This window comes from Macaca nemestrina, chromosome 14, assembly GCF_043159975.1.
Source record: "Macaca nemestrina isolate mMacNem1 chromosome 14, mMacNem.hap1, whole genome shotgun sequence".
Classification (NCBI taxonomy): domain Eukaryota; kingdom Metazoa; phylum Chordata; class Mammalia; order Primates; family Cercopithecidae; genus Macaca; species Macaca nemestrina.
This window is the reverse complement of record NC_092138.1, coordinates 82,290,599-82,313,093: the sequence shown is the minus strand read 5'-3', so window position 1 is coordinate 82,313,093 and position 22,495 is coordinate 82,290,599. Positions and strand designations below refer to the sequence as shown.

The 22,495-nt window shown below is 45.2% G+C and overlaps 1 long non-coding RNA gene and 2 pseudogenes across 1 annotated transcript; 1 reads left to right on the top strand and 2 right to left on the bottom strand.

Annotated features, from left to right (window-relative positions):
* Nucleotides 1-5,526: 5,526 nt before the first annotated feature.
* LOC139358054 (large ribosomal subunit protein eL8-like) lies at nucleotides 5,527-8,456 on the bottom strand (annotated as a pseudogene).
* Nucleotides 8,457-9,236: 780 nt separating this feature from the next.
* LOC112426518 (uncharacterized) lies at nucleotides 9,237-13,644 on the bottom strand. The gene is made up of 4 exons (XR_003017870.2): nucleotides 13,496-13,644; nucleotides 10,955-11,004; nucleotides 10,412-10,504; nucleotides 9,237-9,427 (listed from the first exon to the last, which is right to left on the bottom strand). It is a non-coding gene; the product is annotated as an uncharacterized lncRNA (long non-coding RNA).
* Nucleotides 13,645-16,967: 3,323 nt separating this feature from the next.
* On the top strand, nucleotides 16,968-17,382 carry LOC112426526 (iron-sulfur cluster assembly 1 homolog, mitochondrial pseudogene; annotated as a pseudogene).
* Nucleotides 17,383-22,495: the final 5,113 nt, after the last annotated feature.

Sequence of the window (22,495 nt, the reverse complement as noted above, 5' to 3'; positions counted from 1 at the left end):
TAGGAGATGATGGTGGCTTGAACCAGATAGTGGCAAAGCTGATAAAGACAAGTGCATGAACAGGAATATTTTGAAGCAGATGCTGCAGTACTTGCCTATAGATTGGATTGTAGGTGGGTGTTAAGAGAGAAGAATCCCAGATAACTTGCAGGTCTCTGGATTTGGTGCTGGAGGTCCCAATTACTAATGGGGAAGGCTAGGGAGAAGTAGGTTTGAGTGGTGTATAGCTAAGGGTCAGTTGCTTGTAACAAAATGTCTGCTATACATAGTAGCTTAAACAAGGGCTGCCGGGCGAGGTGGCTTATGCCTGTAATCCCAGTACTTTGGGAGGCCAAGGCGGGCGGATCATGAGGTCAGGAGACCAAGACCATCCTGGCTAACACGGTGAAACCCTGTCTCTACTAAAAATACAAAAAATTAGCCGGGTGTGGTGGCACATGTCTGTAGACTCAGCTACTCAGAAGGCTGAGGTAGGAGAATCACTTGAACCTGGGAGGCGGAGGTTGCAGTGAGCCGAAATTGTCACTCCAGCCTGGGTGACAGAGCAAGACTCCATCTCAAAAACAAAACAAAACAAAAAAAACGAGTACTGGTGTCATTTTTTTGCTGTAACATTCCAGAACTAACGTTGGGATCCCATGATGTTGCTTCTCAGGGTCCTTCTAACCTTCTGCTTTTTCACCCTCAGCTTGTGGACCTCATGATGAGGTGGCTGCTCTACCTCCATGCATGTTCCATGCAGATAAAAAAGAGAAGGTTGATTCTGCCCGCTTTTAAAAAGCTTTCCTGGAGGCCCTATCCAGTAACTTCTGCTCATACCTCTGGGCAGAATTGCCATGCGATCACTTCTAACAATAAAGGAGCTTGGCTAACAATTTTTTAGCTAGACGTGTTCCTATTCTAAACAACGTTGGGATACTTGCTAGCAAAGAACCAAGAGAGAATGCAGCTAGAAGCATCTGTTCCAGGTAGAAATCAGTTCGGTTTAGAACATGTACAGTTTAAGATGCCATGGGGAAAATGTCCAGGTGACTTTTTTTTCTTTTTTTTAATTCTTGAGACAGAGTCTCCCTCTGCTCTGTCACCCAGACTGGAGTGCAGTGGCATGATCTCAGCTCACTGCAGCCTCGACCACCCGGGCTCAAGCGATCCTCTCACCTCAGCTTCCCGAGTAGCTGGGACTACAGGCACACCCCACCACACCCGCCTAATTTTTGTATTTTTTGTAGAGACGAGGTTTTGCCATGTTGCCCAGGCTGAACAGGAGACTCTTTAGCCTATTAATAGATGGAGGTTGGAAGACATCCTGGACAGGAGATATAAATTTGGGAGTGTTTGGTTTGCTGATGGCCTTTGCCTTTTTGCTTGCAGTGTAAAGTATTCTAGTTAATTCAGAAGAGGTTAGTTATGCAGGAGAAAAGAAGTAATTCAAGTAACCTAGGAAGGTTAGGAGAAATGCAACCAAAGTACATTAACCTTTGGTAGGAGGAGAGAACCTTCCTCCATTGTCACAGAAAGAAAAGTGAAGATGGGCCCGGTGTGGTGGCACATGTCTGTAGTCCCAGCTAATCGGGAGGGTGAGGCAGGAGAATGGCTTGAACCTGGGAGGCGGAGGTTGCATCGAGCCAAGATTGTGCCAGTGTACTCCAGCCTGGGCAACCCAGTGAGACCCTGTCTCAAGAAAAAGAAAGAGAGAAAGAAAGCAAAAGAAGTGAAGATGGATGCATATGCAGAAAATTTTGTAGTCTTGCCATAAAAAGACAAAGTCTCTGGTCTAATCTATTTTAATCTATCTGTGAAGCATCAGGTAAGAATAGTTGACGGGTGAGGCTTGTGAACTGTGTGAAAGGATAAAATTGTCATCAAATTTTGCGAGTAAGCAAATTTCCTGGAGAGTCTCTGGGGTTGCTGGGCAGTGTCATGTGTGCCTTTGTGTTGTTTGTGTTCATTAGAGAAGAACCAGTCAGTCTAGTTAAGTGATTTTCGCCAACAATGTTCAGGGGCTCATGGGAAGGCGTGGAAAAATCAGTGATTGCTTTCATTCGGGGTTAGGGTTATGCCAGGCGTGACTGATGGAAGAAGAAAAAAGCAAGGAAACTGAAAGCATTTGTCAGGGAGTGATTGCAACAAAGCAAAGCACCTTGGAATTGGAATCTTTTCTTTTCTTTTTTTTTTTTTTTGAAATAGGGTCTCTCTGTCACCCATGCTGGAGTGCAGTGGCGTGATTATAGCTCACTGCAGCGTCGACTTCCTCAGGCCCAGGTGATTCTCCCACCCCAGCCTCCCAATTAGCTGGGACCACAGGCATGTACCACCACATCTGGCTAATTAAAAAAAAAAAAAAATTTCAGAGCTGGGCGCAGTGGCTCATGCCTGTAATCCCAGCATTTTGGGAGGCTGAGGCAGGCAGATCACTAGGTCAGGAGATCGAGACCATCCTGGCTAAAACGGTGAAACCCCGTCTCTACTAAAAATACAAAAAAATTAGCCAGGTGTGGTGGTGGGCGCCTGTAGTACCAGCTACTCAGGAGGCTGAGGTAGGAGAATGGCATGAACCCGGGAGGCGGTTTGCAGTGAGCAGAGATTGCGCCACTGCACTCCAGCCTGGGCGACAGAGCAGGACTCCGTCCCAAAAGAAAAAAAAAAATTTGTAAAGCTGGGATTTCACCACATTGCCTATTCTGGTCTCAAACTCCTGGCCTTAGGCCATCCACCACCTCAACCTCCCAAAGTACTTGGATTACAGGTATGAGCCACTGTGCCCGGCTGGAATCGTATCTGAACTAAATTGAACTGAAATTTATGCCCACTCTGATAATAGTAATAAAAAGCCAGAAAACCAGAACCAAGGAAAAAAGAGAACAGAAATAAAAGACCAATAAACTGTTTAAGTTGAGCTTTATGCTGTGTCACCTCAGCCAACTCATGATTCCTGGTTCCTTTCTTGGCAGGAATCTTTTCACAAGGCCCGGCAAGTGTGGTGAATGAATTAGCAAACACCAGCATTGCATTTTAGCGCCAGCCAGAACAAGCATGCCCACAAGCGTCCAGGCAGAACTCTCAGCCTCAGCTTTGGGGACCCAACTAGGATTTGTTTCTTCTTCCCAGCCTTCCAGAAAGATCAAAGACTACAGACCACTCACTTTCTGACTCACCTTTTCCTGTCAAAAGCTTCTAGCTGGGCAGGTAGTACTCTGGCAGGGAAATGGTTATTTGTTGTTAAACCCCAGCCCCATACAAAGAGGATCTGGGGGAGCCAACATGGGGCTGGTGGGGTACATGTGGAATGAGATTGTCTGATGTCTGTGTGGAGGTAAGGAGATGGCAAGCTGGGAGTGTGTGGTGCAGACAAGTCAGTATCGGGGAGATGATAACCTGGAATGAGATCATGAGATAGCAAGCACAGCCCTCCACACACATTGTGTGGTCTCAGAATGCCAGGCAGGAGTTGGGGCTGGGAGACACTTCTGAGATGAAGGAGTGTCTGTGTGTGTACTTATGTGTAATCGAAATGGCCTTGTATTCCCTAATGCCTCACTCTGCACACTTCTGAGATGAAGGAGTGTCTGGGACAGGGCAGGAGAATGGTGTGAACCCAGGAGGCGGAGCTTGCAGTGAGCCGAGATCACGCCACTGCACTCCAGCCTGGGTGACGGAGCAAGACTCCATCTCAAAAAAAAAAAAAAAAAAAAAAAAATTAGTCGGGCATGGTAGTGGGCACCCATAATCCCAACTACTCAGGAGGCTGAGGCAGAAGAATCACTTGAACCTGGTAGGCAAAGGTTGCACGGAGCTGAGATGGTGAGATGGCATCACTGCACTCCAGCCTGGGTGACACAGTGAGACTGTGTTTCAAAAAAAAAAGGGGGAGCCCTAAAAAAACCTCTCACCACTTCCACCATGCAAGGTCACAGAAGACACCTATGAGGAAGTGGGCCCTCCCCAGACACCAAATTTCCCAGCACCTTGATCTTGGACTTCCCAGTCTCCACAACTATAAGAAGTAAATGTTTGTTGTTTATAAGCCACCCAGTTGATAGTATTTTGTTATCAGTTTACTTAGCTTACACAAACTAAGACACCTACACAGAAAGCATTAATACAGTGCTTCCCAAACAGTAATGTGCTAAATCACCCCTGGGTCTTGTTTAAAATATAGATTCTAAATCAATAGGTCAGAAGTGTGACCTGAGGTTCTGCACTTCTAACAAGCTCTCAGCTGATCCTGATGCTACTGGTCCAGAGAACACCTTTGAGGAGCAAGGCTGTAATCATGTAAGAGTCATTCATTCCGGCCAGGCACCGTGGCTCACTCCTGTAATCCCAACACTTTGGGAGGCTGAGGTGGACGGATTACGAGGTCAAGAGATCAAGACCATCCTGGCCAACGTGGTGAACCCCATCTCTACTAAACGTACAAAAAAAAAAAGCTGGACATGGTGGTGTGCACCTGTAATCCCAGCTACGTGGGAGGCTAAGACAGGAGATCACTTGAACCCAGGAGGCAGAGGTTGCAGTGAGCCGAGATCGTGCCACTGCACTCCAGCCTAGCAACACAGTGAGACTCTGTCTCAAAAAAGAAAAAAAAAAAGCGATTCATTCCCACAACCATTCCTCTATAGCCTGGAGCTGCACTGAATTGCCATGAGTTCAGCTTCTCCTGAATAACATTCTCTAGTTTTCTATTCTGAGGCTCTGTGTATGGGCCTCGTTGAACATAGAGTAGATACACTGGGTTCCAAAGATTCTTGGACTAATAACTTCCATCACTTTGAAATAACTGAAGAAACTGTCCTCCAACTTCAGTCTTGAACATGTGTAGATCACGGTGGTAGAACCAGGCAGTGTCCACCACTTGGATTTTTTTCTCTACAGCAAGTGCCAGTTCATATACTCTTTTTTTTTTTTGAAACAGTCTCATTCTTTTGCCCAGGCTGGAGTGCAGTGGTGCGATCTCGGCTCACCACAACCTCCACCTCCAGGGTTCAAGTGATTCTCTTGCCTCAGCTTCCTGAGTAGCTGGATCTACAGGCATGTGCCACCACACCTGGCTAATTTTTGAATTTTTAGTAGAAATGGGGTTTCACTATGTTGGCCAGGCTGGTCTCGAACTCCTGATCTCATGATCCGCCCTCCTCCCAAAGTGCTGGGATTTCAGGCGTGAACCACCGCGCCTGGCCTCACATACTTCTTCTTCTTCTTTTTTTTTTTGAGACGGAGTCTCGCTCTGTCGCCCAGTCTGGAGTGCAGTGGTGCGATCTCGGCTCACCACAACCTCCACCTCCAGGGTTCAAGTGATTCTCTTGCCTCAGCTTCCTGAGTAGCTGGATCTACAGGCATGTGCCACCACACCTGGCTAATTTTTGAATTTTTAGTAGAAATGGGGTTTCACTATGTTGGCCAGGCTGGTCTCGAACTCCTGATCTCATGATCCGCCCTCCTCCCAAAGTGCTGGGATTTCAGGCGTGAACCACCGCGCCTGGCCTCACATACTTCTTCTTCTTCTTTTTTTTTTTGAGACGGAGTCTCGCTCTGTCGCCCAGTCTGGAGTGCAGTGGCGCGATCTCGGCTCACTGCAAGCTCCGCCTCCCGGGTTCACGCCATTCTCCTGCCTCAGCCTCCCGAGTAGCTGGGACTACAGGCGCCCACAACCGCGCCCGGCTAATTTTTTTTGTATTTTTAGTAGAGACGGGGTTTCACCGTGGTCTCGATCTCCTGACCTTGTGATCCGCCCGCCTCGGCCTCCCAAAGTGCTGGGATTACAGGCGTGAGCCACCGCGCCTGGCCACTTCTTCTAATAGGTTTGTTCCTCCAGGGGTTTTCCTGGATGTCCTTGGTAGCTTATATATCTCTTAGGAGCAACTCACCCATCAGGATGTCAGTGGTACTGCATGAACTGAGGAAGTAAGGGAGATAAAACTATAGTTGCTATGAAATGGGGTGTTCTAGAAGAAGATGCTGGAGTTGTGCACAGCATGCTGGGTGGTGAGGACAGGAACCAATAGAGATACTGGAGGAGGTATAGAAATGCAAGTTCTCTTCAGACCCTTGTGGCTACTGATTAGGTGGGGTGATAGCCAGGTAGATGTAGATTCCAAGAGTCATTAAAGTATCCTCCAAACCAGGAGATAAGCTGGGGACCATGGTGGCACTGGGGAGAGACTGGATGGTGCATGACTGATGGTTGCAAAGAGGCCTCCATTCTCTTCAGTGAGGGCTTTTTCATCTTTTGGGGACCTGAGTCCTCAGGAAAATCCTTTTCCAGAAGTATTTGCCTTTTCAGAACCTTTTATAGAAAACATTAATATGGAAAACACCACTGCAAGAAATGCCTTTGAAGAAAACATTTTCATGGAAAACACGACTATGCCAGAAGGCACCATCTCTGAAAACACAACCTACCATCATCCTCCTGAGGCAGATTCCGCTGGGAGTGCATTCAACTGTGACTATAATAGTGTGTGGGGGCCAGGCATGGTAGCTCACGCCTGTAATCCCAGCACTTTGGGAGGCTGAGGCGGGAGGATCACAAGGTCAGGAGTTTGAGACCAGCCTGGCCAACATGGTGAAACCCTGTCTCTACTGAAAATACAAAAATTAGCCAGGCATGATGGCACGCGCCTGTAATCCCAGCTACTTAGGAGGCTGACGCAGGAGAATCGCTTGAACTGGGGAGGCGGAGGTTGCAGTGAGCGGAGAGCGCGCCATTGCATTCTAGACTGGGTGACAGATCGAGACTCCAAGTGAAAAAAAAATGTATATATATATAGTGTGTGTAGGGTGCACAGCAACATATTCTCGCCTATGTACAAGGCATTTAAGGTTGGGGCATGGGAAAATGAGGCCCTGTGTGTATGTTATTTGTGCATGTGAATGAAACTCCTTGACCCTGAAAACAGGACAGGGAGTGGAGTGTGTGGTGTGATAAGGAACACTGAGAACAGCCTCCTGAGAATGCAGTTTGAGTGCTCTTACAAGGCCACAGGTGTCTCACGACCCGACCTCAAAAAAGACATCTAGTGGATGTTTGTGGTTTAACAAGCCCTTTCAATGAATACTTGGCGGACGGATGCTGGGGCGGACTCTCTTAGAAGAGCTGCCCCCCGCCCCGCTCAGCTGGAATTGTCTGAGAACTCATTATTGGCTTTCACTGCAAGCTATAAGCTCTGCCTAGTGATGATTCTGATTATAATTTTCCATCTCATTGAGGTAAGGACAATAATTAATTCAGCTTTTCAGAATACAATCCTGTTTTTGTGTGGGTTCAGAGCCCACAAACTGAAAATCAAAGCCACTTCCCCACCTGCTACTACCTGACATTCTTCTTCAGTCATTTAAAACTGAGGTATGCTTTGTTCTTTTACTGCAATGTATATTCCAGGAATTTTTTGTATTATTGTAATTATTTTTATGTACAGAAAACTCCACAGTGTACATTTAACCCAGTTTAGTGGCAAGTTCTTTAGCCTTTGCCTTTTCAAGCTTGGCGATGCAAGCCACAGACTTGGGACCCAGGACATTGCCTCCCCAGTGACGGCAGATCTCATCATGTCTGTCATTGTAATTGGTCCTGATAACTTCCACCAGATTAGCCAAAGCGCCTTTGTCTTCCTAGTTCACCTGTGTGAAGGCAACAGTGGTGCAGGTCTTCCCGCAGACTAGACGGCCCAGTCTTGCTTTCCCCTTGATAATGCAGTAAGGGACCCCCATTTTACGACACAGGGCAGACAAGAAGACAACCAGCTCAATGGAATCCACATCGTGTGCCTTCACCACCAGCTGAGCTTTCTTGTTCTCCACCAAGGTGGTGACAGTGTTAACTCCTGCTCCAAGGACAGGTAGTGTCTTAGGGGGGACATCCCCTTTGCCAGCAGCTTTCTTTTTGGCTGGGGACAACAGCCTCTGCTTCTTTTCCTGCTTTGTCTCTGCTCTGTACTCATGGGCCACGCTAAGCAGCCGAGTAGCTGTCTGGTGGTCCAGGGCCTGGGTGAACTGGTAAATTGCAGGAGGCACTTCCAGCCGCTTGTAGAGGATGGCTCTCTGCCGCTGCAACCTGATATAGCAGGGCCATTTCACAAAGCGGGTGAGGTCTCTTTTGGGCTGGATGTCCTGTCCTAAGCCAAAATTTTTAGGCCTTTTCTCAAACAGGGGATTCACCACTTTCTTGGCCTCCTACTTCTTCACGACAGCAGGTGCTGGAGCCACCTTCATCCCATTGGCCTTCTTTCCTTTTGGCGTCTTGGACAGCGGGAGGAGAGAGACTACTCAGGGATTTTTAAAGGATCCTCGCTTCCAGGAGATCTCAAGTCGCCCTTACTCTGCCACTAATTTATTTCCTTGTTGCTGAAATGATGAGAGATGTATAATCTCCACCCCCATGGAGTTGTCGTCACCTGTCTTGTGCATGTGTCTCCCCAGAGGCATTTTCAGATTTCTGGCACATTGGAGATGCTCATGACGAAGTGCGACTCAGGTACATTGGAGGATTCATTGCTGTCAGTGTCACGCGCTTGAAAAACATGGCACAGAAGCTGCATGACAAGGAATCTTCTAATGAGGACGAGATCTTCAACAGGGACGCGGGGTAAATGACAGGCCCTCACAGTTTCCATCACAGCTGATTTCCAGAGGATGGAAGAAGTCAGGAAACTGGGGAAACTGCTGGTGATGTCCTTGCAGCCCCACGGTCCCCAGGTTGGTGACTGGTGGGGGAGTATGGAGTCCAGCTGACCACCAGAGCCTGCACACCTGCTGCCGCGGGGGAGGAAAGGATGACTTCTACCTCCTTTCCACGTTCCAAATTCCACATGACTACATTTTATTGGCAGCACCCCGCTGGCAACGGAGCCTTGATATGTGCTTCCTGGGCTTCTGGCACCTGGCCGCCCTTGGACCTTGCTCCTGTCCAAGCCCCCGCTGTCTGGCCCCGGCCTTGGGTTGGGCTGTGCTGTCTAATGGCTGTCTAACAGCTGTCTAATGGCTGCCTGGCCCCCTCCCCTGTACAGGAAGTCCTATGGTTGCTTTTTAACTACTTTTTTGGCTGCCAAATTGTGCTTCTTTAAATATGACTGCATGTTTTTTACTTTATAATTGTCAAGAACAGTGAAGGGACTGAGATTTTTGCCTTCCCTTGAAAGCCAACAAGTTAGCCTGCTTCAGTTTCATGGATGCTGACAGAAGACACAAGACTTCTGGATCAGAGGCAAAGGACTTTATCACTTACGGCACAGGAAACAGCATGATGTCCATGTTCATGTTGGTTTCCCCTGAGCCCTCAACCTGTGGGATCTGCCTCCAGGTAGGTAGTGTTGAAATTGATTTGGAGAACATCCCGCTGGTGTTCACTGCAGAATTAATTGCTCCTTTGGTGGTGGGAAGAAATCCCCACACACTTGGTCACAGAAGCCTTCTTCTGTGTTAATGATTGCTGTTGTAGTGGTGCGAGAGCAGAGGAAAAACATGGTTTGAGAGTTTTTCTGGAATACCCCATCACAAGATTATAGCTCTCCTTAGAACTGTTCTATAGACAACATCTTGAACATTGTGAAATATCAAGTTTTCCATTTGAGATATTCTTTCAGGTCCTGCACACGAGTGAAACTACAGACGCCAGCTGCTCTGAAGGACCCCACAAGAAGCCGACTCACCAAAGAATGTGGTGTCCACATCCTGATGATTTCATCCCCTTTATCCCAACCAATCATTGACCCCAATTTTCCAGCCCCTCCCCTCCACAATTCCCTTAAAACCCCCAGCCCAGAACTCCTTGGCAAGACAGATTTGACTGTCTCCTTCTGTTGTTTGCTTGGTCACGCTAAGACCATTAAACTCTTTCTCTGCTGCAAACCCTGCTGTCTTTGTGTATTGATCTGTTACTGGACAGCAAGCATAAGAACGTGTTGGTCCAGTAACACATTTCTGGGGGGACTAGTAGTATACCGGGTGCTAACCCTAGTTTTTCCTTTTGTTTGCATTTCAGAATGAAAAAATCTCCTTTATATGATGGGGAGATGTGATGTACATACTTACAATGGTGACAGGGCAAGATGTCATTTTACTTCCATATGTCCTTTTTTTTTTGGTGGAGGTGGAGGGGTCCTTTTCAAATTTTCATTAATTTACACCATTTGTCTAGAACTTTTTAAATGCATTTTCTCTTTCAAAATCAATGTACTTTCATCTCTTTTTTGTTTATAATAAATACATAAACAAATCAGACTGAGCAGTCTCCCAGCAGGAAACGGATGTTGTACCCACCCAAAGGGCAGTGTGCAAGGAACAGGGAAACCAGTGGAGCCTGAGAAGCTCCCACTTGGGCCTGAAGGAGTTGGGGAGGGGAGGCATGCCCAGGGGTTGCCTGAAAGAGCTGTGGCTTTTGCTAGAGGGACATAGTCAACCTGCAGTAACTTACCGAGAGAATCAACAAGCATCAGACCTCCACCGAAACCAAGCAGAAGCTTGAGGGTAGGGGTCCAGTTTATGCTGAGCAGGCTGGAGAGTGGCCCTGGAGCGCAAGTGGAGAAAATTGAATACAGTCAGTTGCTCTTTCTCTCCTTGAAAGTTTTCCTATCACAGAGGACTTTGGTCCCTATATTATTAGATCTAAGTTCTAACTTTCTCTTCAAAGAATCAATATGTCAGTAGATTCAATTCTTTGCCTTCTACTTTTAAACTTAACTTCCTCGTAAAGAAATCTTTTTCGATTACCTGCTCCACCCTGACTCTTTCCAATTACCTCCTCATTCTCCACCCTGACTTATTCTGATTTCTGGCTCTGCCACAACCATTTTTCCCTGTCAAACCACTCACCCCGTCATTCTCTTTAAATTAGCCAACAGAATTAGTTTAGCCTGTGCGGTCTAACCCTAGCCAATAGGGGGACGACACAGCAGCAGGGGCCACGTGCGTCAGGGATAAGAACCCCTTTCCCTCCCTTGTCCAGGCGTGCGCTCACCATTGTTCCATCTGTAAGGGCTCAGTCTTCTATAGAAGTAGCTTGCCTTGCTGAGAATTAAAAAGAAAATTTTATATTAGAGTGCTACTTCTTTTGTGGCACCAAATTTTTATTTATAACAATATCAATAATAATATACCCTAATTTGTCCAGCACTTTGAAGACGGAAATTGTTTTCATAAACATTATGTCGCAAGTACAGTACATTGTTTTCATATACATTATGTCACAAGTCAAGCTCATGGACACATATGTACTACCCTGTGATAAAATGAAGCAACAAACTCTGAGAAAAAAAACATGTCCTACCCAAAGGAACATAGCTGTCAACAGACAAACCAACACTTAAATCCAGTTTTTCCTGCTCTGCCCACCACATATACAAATACTGTTTGGTCTTTCTCCAAGGTATTTCATGAGAAAAGTAAACATTGGCTGGGCATGGTGGCTCACGCCTATAATCCCAGAACTTTAGGAGGCCGAGGCGAGCAGATCACCTGAGGTCAGGAGTTCCAGACCAACCTGGCCAACATGGCAGAACCCCGTCTCTACTAAAAATACAAAAATTAGCTGGGCATAGTGGCTTATGCCTGTAATCCCAGCTACTCGGGAGGCTGAGGCATGAGAATTTCTTGAACCTGGGAAGCGGGAGTTGAGGTGAGCCAGGTTTGTGTCACTGCACTCCAGCCTGGGTTACAGAGTTGAGAATGTCTCAAAAAAAAAAGAAAGAAAAAAGAAAAGTAAACATCATTTGCATATACTCACAACTTAAAATAAGCAAATTAATAAGGCTGTGGGTGGTCGGGGAGCAGTTAAAAAATATTTGGCCAGGGGCAGTGGCTCATGCCTGTCATCCCAGCACTTTGGGAAGTCGAGGCGGGTGGATCATCCGAGGTGAGGAGTTCGAGACCAGCCTGACCAACATGGCAAAACCCCATCTCTACGAAAAATACAAAAATTAGCTGGGCTTGGTGGCACATGCCTATAATCCCAGCTACTTGGGAGGCTGAGGCAGGAGAATCGTTTGAACCCAGGAGACGGAGGTTGCAGTGAGCTGAGATCACACCATTGCACTCCAGCCTGGGTGACAAGAGCAAAACTCCATCTCAAAAAAAAAAAAAAAAAGCAAAAAACTTCGATTAATCTTATTCCTGATTCATTCCCTAGATCCTTTTTTTTTTTTTTTTTTGAGACGGTCTCACTTTGTCAGCCATGCTGGAAGGTGGTAGCACAATCACAGCACACTGCAGCCACAATCTCCCAAGTTTCAGGTGAGCCTCCCACCTCAAACTCTCAAGTAGCTGGAACTACTGGCATGCCCCACCACACCTAAGTAATTTTTTTAATTTTTGATAGAGATGAGGTCTCGCTATGTTGTCCACTCTGGTCTTGAACTCCTGAGTTCAAGCAATCCTCTCACCTTGGCCCCACAAAGTGCTGGGATGACAGGAGTGATCCACTGCACCCAGTCACCATTCCCTAATTCTTTCATAGAAAATTGCCAAGTCAGAGGCTGCTTCAGAGAGATTCTGCCTGAAGTGGATTAGAACCACAGGGAGGCTCTCAATTTAAATTTACCTTCCTCTCATTCCACAAATGCCTGGACACAGAAACACTGCACCTAGTTATATTTTTAAAATTTATATTAATCAACAAGTACAAATTACATATATTTATGGAGTACAACATGATGTTTTGATATCTGTGTACATTGTGGAATGGCTACATCAAGCTTCTTAACATTCTATTACCTCTGATGAGGTTAAAATATGCTAGTCTGGTGCACAGACTAGTTAAGCTAAATGCATTTGAAAGACAGCAGGTGCAAGAAGATAGCTCTGATCTTCATGCTATTTTTCTTTTCTTTTTTTGAGATGGAGTCTCACTCTGTTGCCCAGGCTGGAGTGCAGTGGCGCCATCTTGGCTCACTGCAACCTCTGCCTCCAGGGTTCAAGCAATTATCCTGCCTCAGCCTCCTGAGTGACTGAGATTACAGGCACCTGCCAGCACACCCAGCTAATTTTTGTATTTTTAGTACAGACAGGATTTCACCATGTTGTCCAGGCTGGTCTCGATCTCCTGACCTCAGGTGGTCCACCTACCTCTGCCTCCCAAAAGTGCTCGGACTACAGGTGTGAGCCACCGTGCCCAGCCTTCTTCACGCTATTTCTTAAAAGCAGAAGGTAAAACTCCCATATGAAAGAGGTAACGTCCTTATCCTTAAGAATAAGAAGTTGAGACGGAGAGAATTCCCTATGGATCTTGCTAAAATAACTTTTCTCTTTTAAGCCTCCCCACATAACTTAGTTGTTTCTTCATAACTGAGTATACTTTGTGTAAGGTTCTTGTATCGGTTCGAACCCCAGGAGCGCACCAACAGACAACACGAGGCAGTGTGGAGCAACATGCTATTTTAAGGAGTGCCTGGGTGCAGGCGGGCTGAGGCTTAAAATGGCGACAGCCCCAAGTGAGGATGGGACAAAGGTTTTAGTCTCCTGTAAAAAGGAAGTGTCCTAGTCTGATGTAACTGCTACATTGTACCTGGATGGCCTCTTTCTTGATCTTCAGGGATAGGTGCCTTCCCGCCAGGGTAGGTGTCTTCCAGCCGGCTCTCTTCCTGCTTCTGCTCTCTTGCTGACTCATGCTGCTGACATAAGTGCCCTTGTGCTTGGGACTGGGCCTGAGAAGGGAGGAGTTATTCATCTCCTTAAGCTTTCAGGCCCCGGGGAGAATCTTACACTTTGTCCAAGTCAGTATTTAAGTTACTGACTCTAACTGATTATTTGGGTCTTCATTTCCTTATTAGAAGGTCCCATGCCACATAAAACTTGTACTAACTAAATTTGTATGCATTTCTCCTGCTAATTTATCTTATGTCAGTTTAATTATTGGACCCAACCGGGACCCCAAGAGAATGGAAGGGGAATTCTGCCTCCCCTTCACCTCACATACCTATTTTTTGTAGTGAGAACCCTTAAAATCTAGTCTCTTAGCAATTTTAATGACAATATGTTGTTTTTAACGGTGGTCACTGTGATGTATGATAGATCTTTAGAACTAATTCCTCCTGTCTAACTGAAATTTTGTGTCCTGTGCCCAATACGTCCCCAACTCCTCCATCCCCAGTCTCTGATAATCACCCTTTTACTCTCTGTTTCAGCACATTCAACTTTTGTTATATTATTATTATTATTATTTTTTTTTTTTGAGACGGAGTCTCACGCTGTTGCCCAGGCTGGAGTGCAGTGGCGCGATCTCGGCTCACTGCAAGCTCCGCCTCCTGGGTTCACGCCATTCTCCTGCCTCAGCCTCCTGAGTAGCTAGGACTACAGGCGCCCGCCACCGCGCCCGGCTAATTTTTTGTATTTTTTTTTAGTAGAGACGGGGTTTCACTGTGGTCTCGATCTCCTGACCTTGTGATCCGCCCGCCTCGGCCTCCCAAAGTGCTGGGATTACAGGCTTGAGCCACCGCGCCCGGCCTGTTATATTATTTTTAATGTTATGATAAGAAAAGCAAATTGCTACCATATGATGTACGTGTTCTGTATCAATGGTAACTTCAACCTGAATAGGAAGAGCATTCTAAAACTGTTTTGGCCAGGTGCGGTGGCTCACGCCTGTAATGCCAGCACTTTGGGAGGCCGAGGTGGGTAGATCGCCTGAGGTCAGGAGTTTGAGACCAGCCTGGCCAACATGGTGAAACTCTCACTCTACTAAAAACAGAACAATTATCTGAGCATGGTGGTGTGCACCTGCAATCCCAGCTACTCAGGAGGCTGAGGCAGGAGAATCGCTTGAACCCAGGAGGCAGAGGTTGCAATGAGCCAAGATCGTGCCATTGCACTCCAGCCTGGGCAGCAAAAGCAAAAGTCCATCTCAAAAATATAAATAAATAAAATAAAATAAAAAATAAACAAAGAAAAAACTGTTTCACCTTCACCCATAATTCTTTTGGTTTAAAACAAGCTAGAGAAACTTTAAGACAGATTTTGTTCTATGATAATGTGAAGCTGGGGCAGATTTGAAATGTCTCGGAATCCTGCCTGCCTCCCCACCCTTCAAATTTTGAGGTAATTTCTTTTCTTTTTTTTTTTTTTTTCTTATTCTGACTCCTTAACCTCCCTCCCTCCTTCCTTTCCTCTCTTTTTCCTTCCATCTTTCCTCTCTTCCTTCCTCCTTATACCTACTCTCGGGACACAAGTTTTCCTGTGAACTAGGTTGATACATCAAAAGCTGTCATTGAAAAGTGGTTCATAGGAATCAATATAATAATGAATAATTGATAATAATTTATCATTTGTACTTTCTAGCTTTGAATAAAAATTTGAAGCTTGCTGTTTGTCCTGCTTCTTTCACACTTTTCTCTTGAATTCTTTTTTTTTTTTTTTTTTTAGATGGAGTTTCGCTGGAGGGCAGTGGTGTGATCTTGGCTCACTGCAACCTGCACCTCCTGGGTTCAAGAGATTCTCCTGCCTCAGCCTCCTGAGTAGCTGGGATTACAGGCATGCGTTGCCACGCTCGGCTAATTTTTTTGTATTTCTTTTCAGTAGAAACGGGATTTCCCTATGTTGGTCAGGCTGATCTCAAATGCCTGACCTCAGGTGATCCGCCCGTCTGGGCCTCCCAAAGTCCTGGGATTACAGGCGTGAGCCACCATGCCCAGCCTCTCTTGAATTCTTTTATCCATTTGTCTATATTTTTCTTTTGGGAATGTTCTAATCCTTGGCATTGAGGACTGCCTGAAGGATATTTTGGTATATTTTAAACACTCTAATAAAACCTTTATTGTCTGATACAGCTGTCACTCAATCTTGCCTCTGACAGTCATTGCAATGATGATATATGTGTACCAAATATCTTTATCTTTGGTATCTTTTTTTTTTTTTTTGAGATGGAGTCTCGCTCTTTCGGCCAGGCTGGAGTGCAGTGGCGCTATCTCGGCTCACTGCAAACTCCGCCTCCTGGTTTCACACCATTCTCCTGCCTCAGCATCCAGATCTTTGGTATCTTTAAAGATGTGTTGGACACATCGTTATCCAATCAACCATTTTGGACAAGACTTTGCTGTTGTGAATTGTGCTGTAATAAACATATGAGTGCAGGATCCACCTGCTGTTTTTTTTTTTTTTTCCTTTCAGACAGTCTCACTGTGTCACCCAGGCTGGAGTGCAGTGGCACTATCTCAGATCACTGCAACCTATGCCTCCCAGGTTCAAGTGATTCTCTTGCCTCAGCCTCTTGAGTAGCTGGGATTACAGGCACCTGCCGCCATGCCCAGCTAATTTTTGTCTTTTTATCAAAGATGGGGTTTCACCATGTTGGGCAGGCTATTCTATAACTCCTCACCTGAAGTGATCCATCCAACTAAGCCTCCCAAATACTGGGATTACAGGCATTAGCCCCCGCGCCTGGCCCCACCTGCTTTTTTTTTTATCCATTTCTTTTGCCACCTTAAAAGTCTGGTCAAAGATGAGCTCTCAAGCTGACTTCGATTATGTTAGTTGAAAGATCTCTTAAAAGCCATCTAGGGCTTTTAAGGGAGAATTTTTTAAAATTTGTATAGGGAGAATTTTTTTAAATTTAAAATTCAGACAAATACTACCCATTCGGAAAAGGATTTGTAGCATATCGATTAAATATGACCAAATGGTAATTTTTTAAAAGACAGAAACTTATAGGCAGCAAAGGAAATATAACCAGGCAACTACTGGGTTGATTACATGAATCTAAGTCTCTTGGCTTTAATGTACAGGAGGAAATCATGGCAGACAATTTACAAAATACACACACACACACAGACACACACACACAGACACAGCCAGACACACACAGACACACACACACACAGACATGCACTTTTTTGATTTTTTCATTTTCTTACCTACCAACCTCCTCCCATAAGGGAAAAACAAAAAAAAGACCAATGGATAACTTATTTGCAAAGACAAATTTTGCTGGAGCCAAATCAAAAATGTGTTACTTGGGAATTGCCCACAGTGTCTATAGAGAGAGGCTGAGGTGCCCAAGCTCCAGCCTGAAGCACAGGGGTGCCAGGACCCAGAAGATGCGAGCTTCTTTACCTCGGGCCACTGTCCCGGCTGTGAGCAACAGGAAGCTGTAGGCCACCTGGGCCACCCTCCTCTTGACACCTTCAGCAGTGAATGATAAAACAACTTTTTAAAGATAAGCCTGAGGTCCGTACCAGCGACTCGCTTATTCTCTAGAATGTAGGAAGACAAATGGAGATTCTGATGAAGAAGTTGTTCAAGATGAAATCAGAGTATCCACTGGAAAAAAAAAAAAAAGCACAGCTAACACTTTTAGGAACAGAAATGGACTGTGTTGAAAACAAATTATCCAGTAAGCTTGTGTTCAATAACCCAATCATCAAAGGAATGTGTGGCTGTGGAGAAAGCTTTAATATTTGACAGCTCAGGATTCCTCTGGCTCTAAGCTCCAGGAGAGTGTGTGAAAGTCTTCGTTCTTACTGAAGAAATCATGTGACTGTCACGTGCTTATGGTTTATCATCTGTGGCTGCCTTTTAAGGGAAATAAAGTGGTGCATTTTGGAAAGGAAGCTAGTGTGTTAGATTCAGAAGAAGTGATATTTGTATTCTCTGCAGAAGACTGAAAATGAGAAGCCATTGCTCTCTGGATTATTTTTCTGTTCTGTAAAGAAAAAAATCCTGCTCTGCAGTTAACTCTCTTGCATCCCTTCTTTTATTTTTATTTTTTTGAGACAGGGTCTCACTCTGTTGCCCAGGCTGGAGTGCAGTGGCACAATCTCAGCACAATCACTGCAACCTCTGCTTCCTTGGCTCAAGTGATTCTCCAGCCTCAGCCTCCTGAGTAGCTGGGACTACAGGCGTGTGCCACCACGCCTGGCTAATCGTTTTTTTTTTTTTTTTTTTTTTGGAGAGATGGAGTTTTGCTATGTTGCCCAGGCTGGTCTCCATCTCCTGAACTCAAAGGGCTCTCCCTGCCTTAGCCTCCCAAAAGGTTGGGATTACATGTGTGAGCCACTGCGTCAGGCTTCATCCTGTTAATCCGTTCAGAAAATGCATCAACAGATGTGCACTCATTAGGTCTCTATAGAATGGCTTGAATGTGCATCTCCCTGGCATTTTTCCCAACCACATTGGTGACTCTTAAAATTCAGAGGCAGAGAGTGTGGACTGCTGGTAGTAACACAGTGGTACATTGCTTTTCCATTCAAACTTGGCATAGACTTTTTACTTTTTTATTAAAAATTTCATTGTCAGATGCTTCATTTACATACCCTTTAGCAGTAGTCAGCAAAGATTTCCTTGAACTGTAGGGCAGAATAGTTCTGAGTGACAGTATGAAACAGTGAGAAATATTTTATTTACCTTGTTTGGTTGGTTGGTTGGTTTTATTTTATTTTATTTATTTTTGAAACAGAGTCTCACTCTGTCTCCCAGGCTGGAGTGCAATGGCGAGATCTCAGCTCACTGCAACCTCTGCCTCCCAGGTTCAAGCGATTCTCCTTCTTCCGCCTCCCCAGGAGCTGGGACTACAGGCACCCGCCATCGAGCCCAGTGAATTTTTGTCTTTTTGGCAGAGATGGGGTTTCACCACATTGGCCAGGCTGGTGTTGAACTCCTGACCTGAAGTGATCCACCCGCCTCAGCCTCCCAAAGTGCTGGGATTACAGGCATGAGCCACTGCACCCGGCCCCACCTGATTTTTTATCCATTCCTTTTGCCATCCTAAATGTCTGGTCGAAGAAAGGATCTCAAGACGACTTAAATTATTTTAGTTGAAAGGTCTTTTAAAAGTCATCTAGCCCACCCCCCTCAATTCTGTATGTGAGGAAGCAAAACCCTGGGGAGGCCAAAGGGCTTTTGTCTACCCTTAGTCCACAGGGTGAGAGATAGCTGGGACCAACCCACATCTCTTCTTCCTTATAGGTGACAGAAACTTGTGCTCCGCACTCTGAGGCAATCTGTGAAAGTAAATGGTGGTCTTTTTTGTTTTTTTGGGGTTTTTGGTTTTTTGGTTGTTTTTTTTTTTTTGAGACAGAGTTTTGCTCTGTCACCCAGGCTAGAGTGCAGTGGTGTGATCTCGGCTCACTGCTTCCTACGCCTTCCAGGTTCAAGTGATTCTCCTGCCTCAGCCTCTCGAGTAGCTGGGATTACAGGTGCACACCACCATGCTCACCTAATTTTTGTATTTTTAGTAGAGATGGGGTTTCATCATGTTGGCTAGGCTGGTCTCAAACTCCTGACCTCAGGTGATCCGCCCTCCTTGGTCTCCCAAAGTGTTGAAATTACAGGCGTGAGCCACCGCGCCCAGCCAGAAATATTCTTTTGATTTTTTTCAACTATTAAAAATGTAAAAACCACATCAACTAAACAAAATTGAAAGGCAACCCATGGAATGGGGGAAAATATATACAAATCATATATCTAATAACAGGTTACTATCCAGGATGTATGAAGAACTCCTACAATCAACAACAACAACAAAAATAACCCAGTTTAAAAACTGACAAAAGAATAGACATTTCTCCAAAGAAAATACACAAATGGCAAACAAGCATAAAAAGATGCTTAACATCACTATCATCATAGAAATGAAAATCAAAACTACAATGAGATATCCCCTCACACCTATTAGGATGGCCACTCTCAGAAAATCATGAATGTTGGCAAAGATGTGGAAAAATTGGAATCCCTGGGCACTGTTGGTGGGAATGTGAAATGGTGCAGCTGCTATGGAAAAACAGAATGGATATTCCTTAAAAGATTAAAAATAGAACTACCATATAAGCCAGCAATCCCACTTCTGGATATGTAGCCAAAAGAATTGTAAGCAGGATCTTAAAGAGATATTCATACACCCATGTTCATTACCATATTATACACAATAGCCAAGTGGTAGAAGCAACCTAAATGTCCATGAACAAATAAATGGATAAAGAGAATATGGTACATACATGCAAGGAAATATTATTCAGCCTTTAAAATGGAAATCTTGCCAAATGCTACCATATGAGTGAAACTTGAGGACATGATGCTAAGTGAAATAAGTCACAGAAGGACAAATATTGCACGATTCCACTTATAGGACGCATGGAAGGTAGTCAAACTCAGAAACAAAGTAGAATTATGGTTGCCAGGGGCTAGCGGGAGGTGGAATTGAGCAGTTGTTCAATGGGTGTAGAATTTCAGTCATGTAAGATTAAAACATTCTAGAGATATGTTGCATAAATGTGTGAATATATTTAACACTACTGAACTGCACACATGATTAGCATGGTAAATGTTATGTTTTTTACTATAATTTTTTTTTTCTTTTCTTGAGACAGATTCTCACTCTGTCGCCCAGGCTGAAGTGCAGTGGCCCAATCTCGGCTCACTGCAAGCTCCACCTCCCGGGTTCATGCCATTCTCCTGCCTCAGCCTCCTGAGTTGCTGGGACTACAGGTGCCTGCCACCATACCCGGCTAATTAAAAAAAATTTTTTTTGTATTTACCACAATAAATCCAACAGACCTTGTGCCCCATTTAGTGGTCAATGGGCACATGACAGGGGAAGGAAAGTTTCCATCCCACCAGTAAGCATGGTTAAATCTGGTAGATGGAGAGCTTAGAAAAAGCGGCAATGAGTTTTGAGCACAACTGGACCTGAGCCTTAGGAGATGCCCTAAGGGAAGACAAGTCCCAGGACTAAACAGGGGTGCCAGCATCCCTGTGTTTAAAATTCCAGATGGGAACCACACCTTCAGAACCAGACACTCCCCTAAAATATATCCTAAATAACTGAGACAAATTTGACCTTGAAACCTTAAAAAAGAAGTGGCTGATTTTCTTCTGTACCACTGCTTGGCCACAGTATTCCTTACAAAATAAGGAAACTTGGCCCCCTGAGAGAAGGATTAAATAGAACACCCTTCTACAATGAGATCTTTTCTGTAAACAAGGAGGTAAATGGAGTGAAGTCCCTTATGCACAGATTTTCTTTGCCCTTTGTAACAATATTGCCCTGTGCCAAGCCTGCAAGCTTTGCCCAAATGACGGAGGCCCACAATTGCCTCCATACTCACTGCCTCTTCCCTCAGACCCACTCTCTTCCCCCACTGACTCTCCTCCATCCAGCCCCACTGAAGTGTTAAAGGCACCCTGGAAAGAGAACATAAACTCCACGAGCTAAGCAACCCAAACTATGTCCCTTATAAGCAGTATGATTTGCATGCCCCCGTCTCACTCTCAGATTTAAAACAAATAAAGGCAGATTTAGGGAAATTCTCAGATGATCCTGACAACTATATATACGTCCTACAAGGATTGGGGCAGCCCTTTAGTCTCACATGGAGAGATATCATTTTATCTCTTGATCAGACCTTAAGTCCTACTGATAAGGAAGCAACTTTAGCAGCAGCCTGGCAATTTAGGCAACTTACCTGGTACCTTAGCCAGGTAAACGATCAAATAGCCCTGGAGGAGAGGGAAAAATTCCCCACAGGGCAACAGGCGGTCCCCACTGTAGACCCTCATTGGGATACTGACTCAGATCATGGAGATTAGAGCCACAGGTATTTGCTAACTTGCATTTTAGAAGGGTTGAAGGAGACCAGGAAAAAACCTATGAACTACACAATGCTATCCAGAATTATGCAAAGAAAAGAGGAAAACCCCTTCGCTTTTCAGGAAGGCTAAGGGAGGCCCTGTGAAAGGACACCTTCCTAACTCCAGATTCTGTAAAAGGTTAACTGATTTTAAAAGATAAATTTATCACCCAATCAGCAACTGACATTAGGAGAAAACCCCCAAAGTCTGCCTTAGGCCCAAAACAAAATTTGGAGACATTATAAAACCTAGCAACCTTGGTGTTGTATAACAGGGACCAAGAAGAACAGGCCAAAAGGGAAAAGCAAGATAAGAGTGCCGAGACCGGCTGGGTGGTGGAGACCCTAACCCGGGGCACTAGAGGAATTAAAGACACACACAGAAATATAGCATGTGGAGTGGGAAATCAAGGGTCTCACAACCTTCAGAGCTGAGAGGCTCAAACAGAGTTTTACCCACATATTTATGGACAGCAAGCCAGTGGTAAGCATTGTTTCTATAGACTGTAGATTAACTAAAAGTATTCCTTACAAGAAATAAAGGGATGGGCCAAAATAAAGGGATGGGTCTGGCTAGTTATCTGCAGCAGGAACATGTCCTTAAGATGTAGATCGCTCATGCTATTGTTAGTGGTTCAGGAATGCCTTTAAGCGGTTTTCTGCCCTGGTTGGGCCAAGTGTTCCTTGCCCTCGTTCCAGTAAACCGATAACCTTCAGTGTGGGTGTCTTGGCCATCACAAGCATGCCACAGTGCTGCAGAAATTTTGTTTATGGCCAATTTTGGGGCCAGTTTTTGGCCAGATTTGGGGGCCTGTTCCCCACAAAGAGAAAGGCTGAAGCCTTAGTCATGGCAGACCTTGGTGGCTCAGAAGGAACCAAAAGAAGAGCCGGCCAATTGCCTATGAGGGCTTGTTATCAGTGTGGTTTGCAATGACATTTTAAGAAAGATT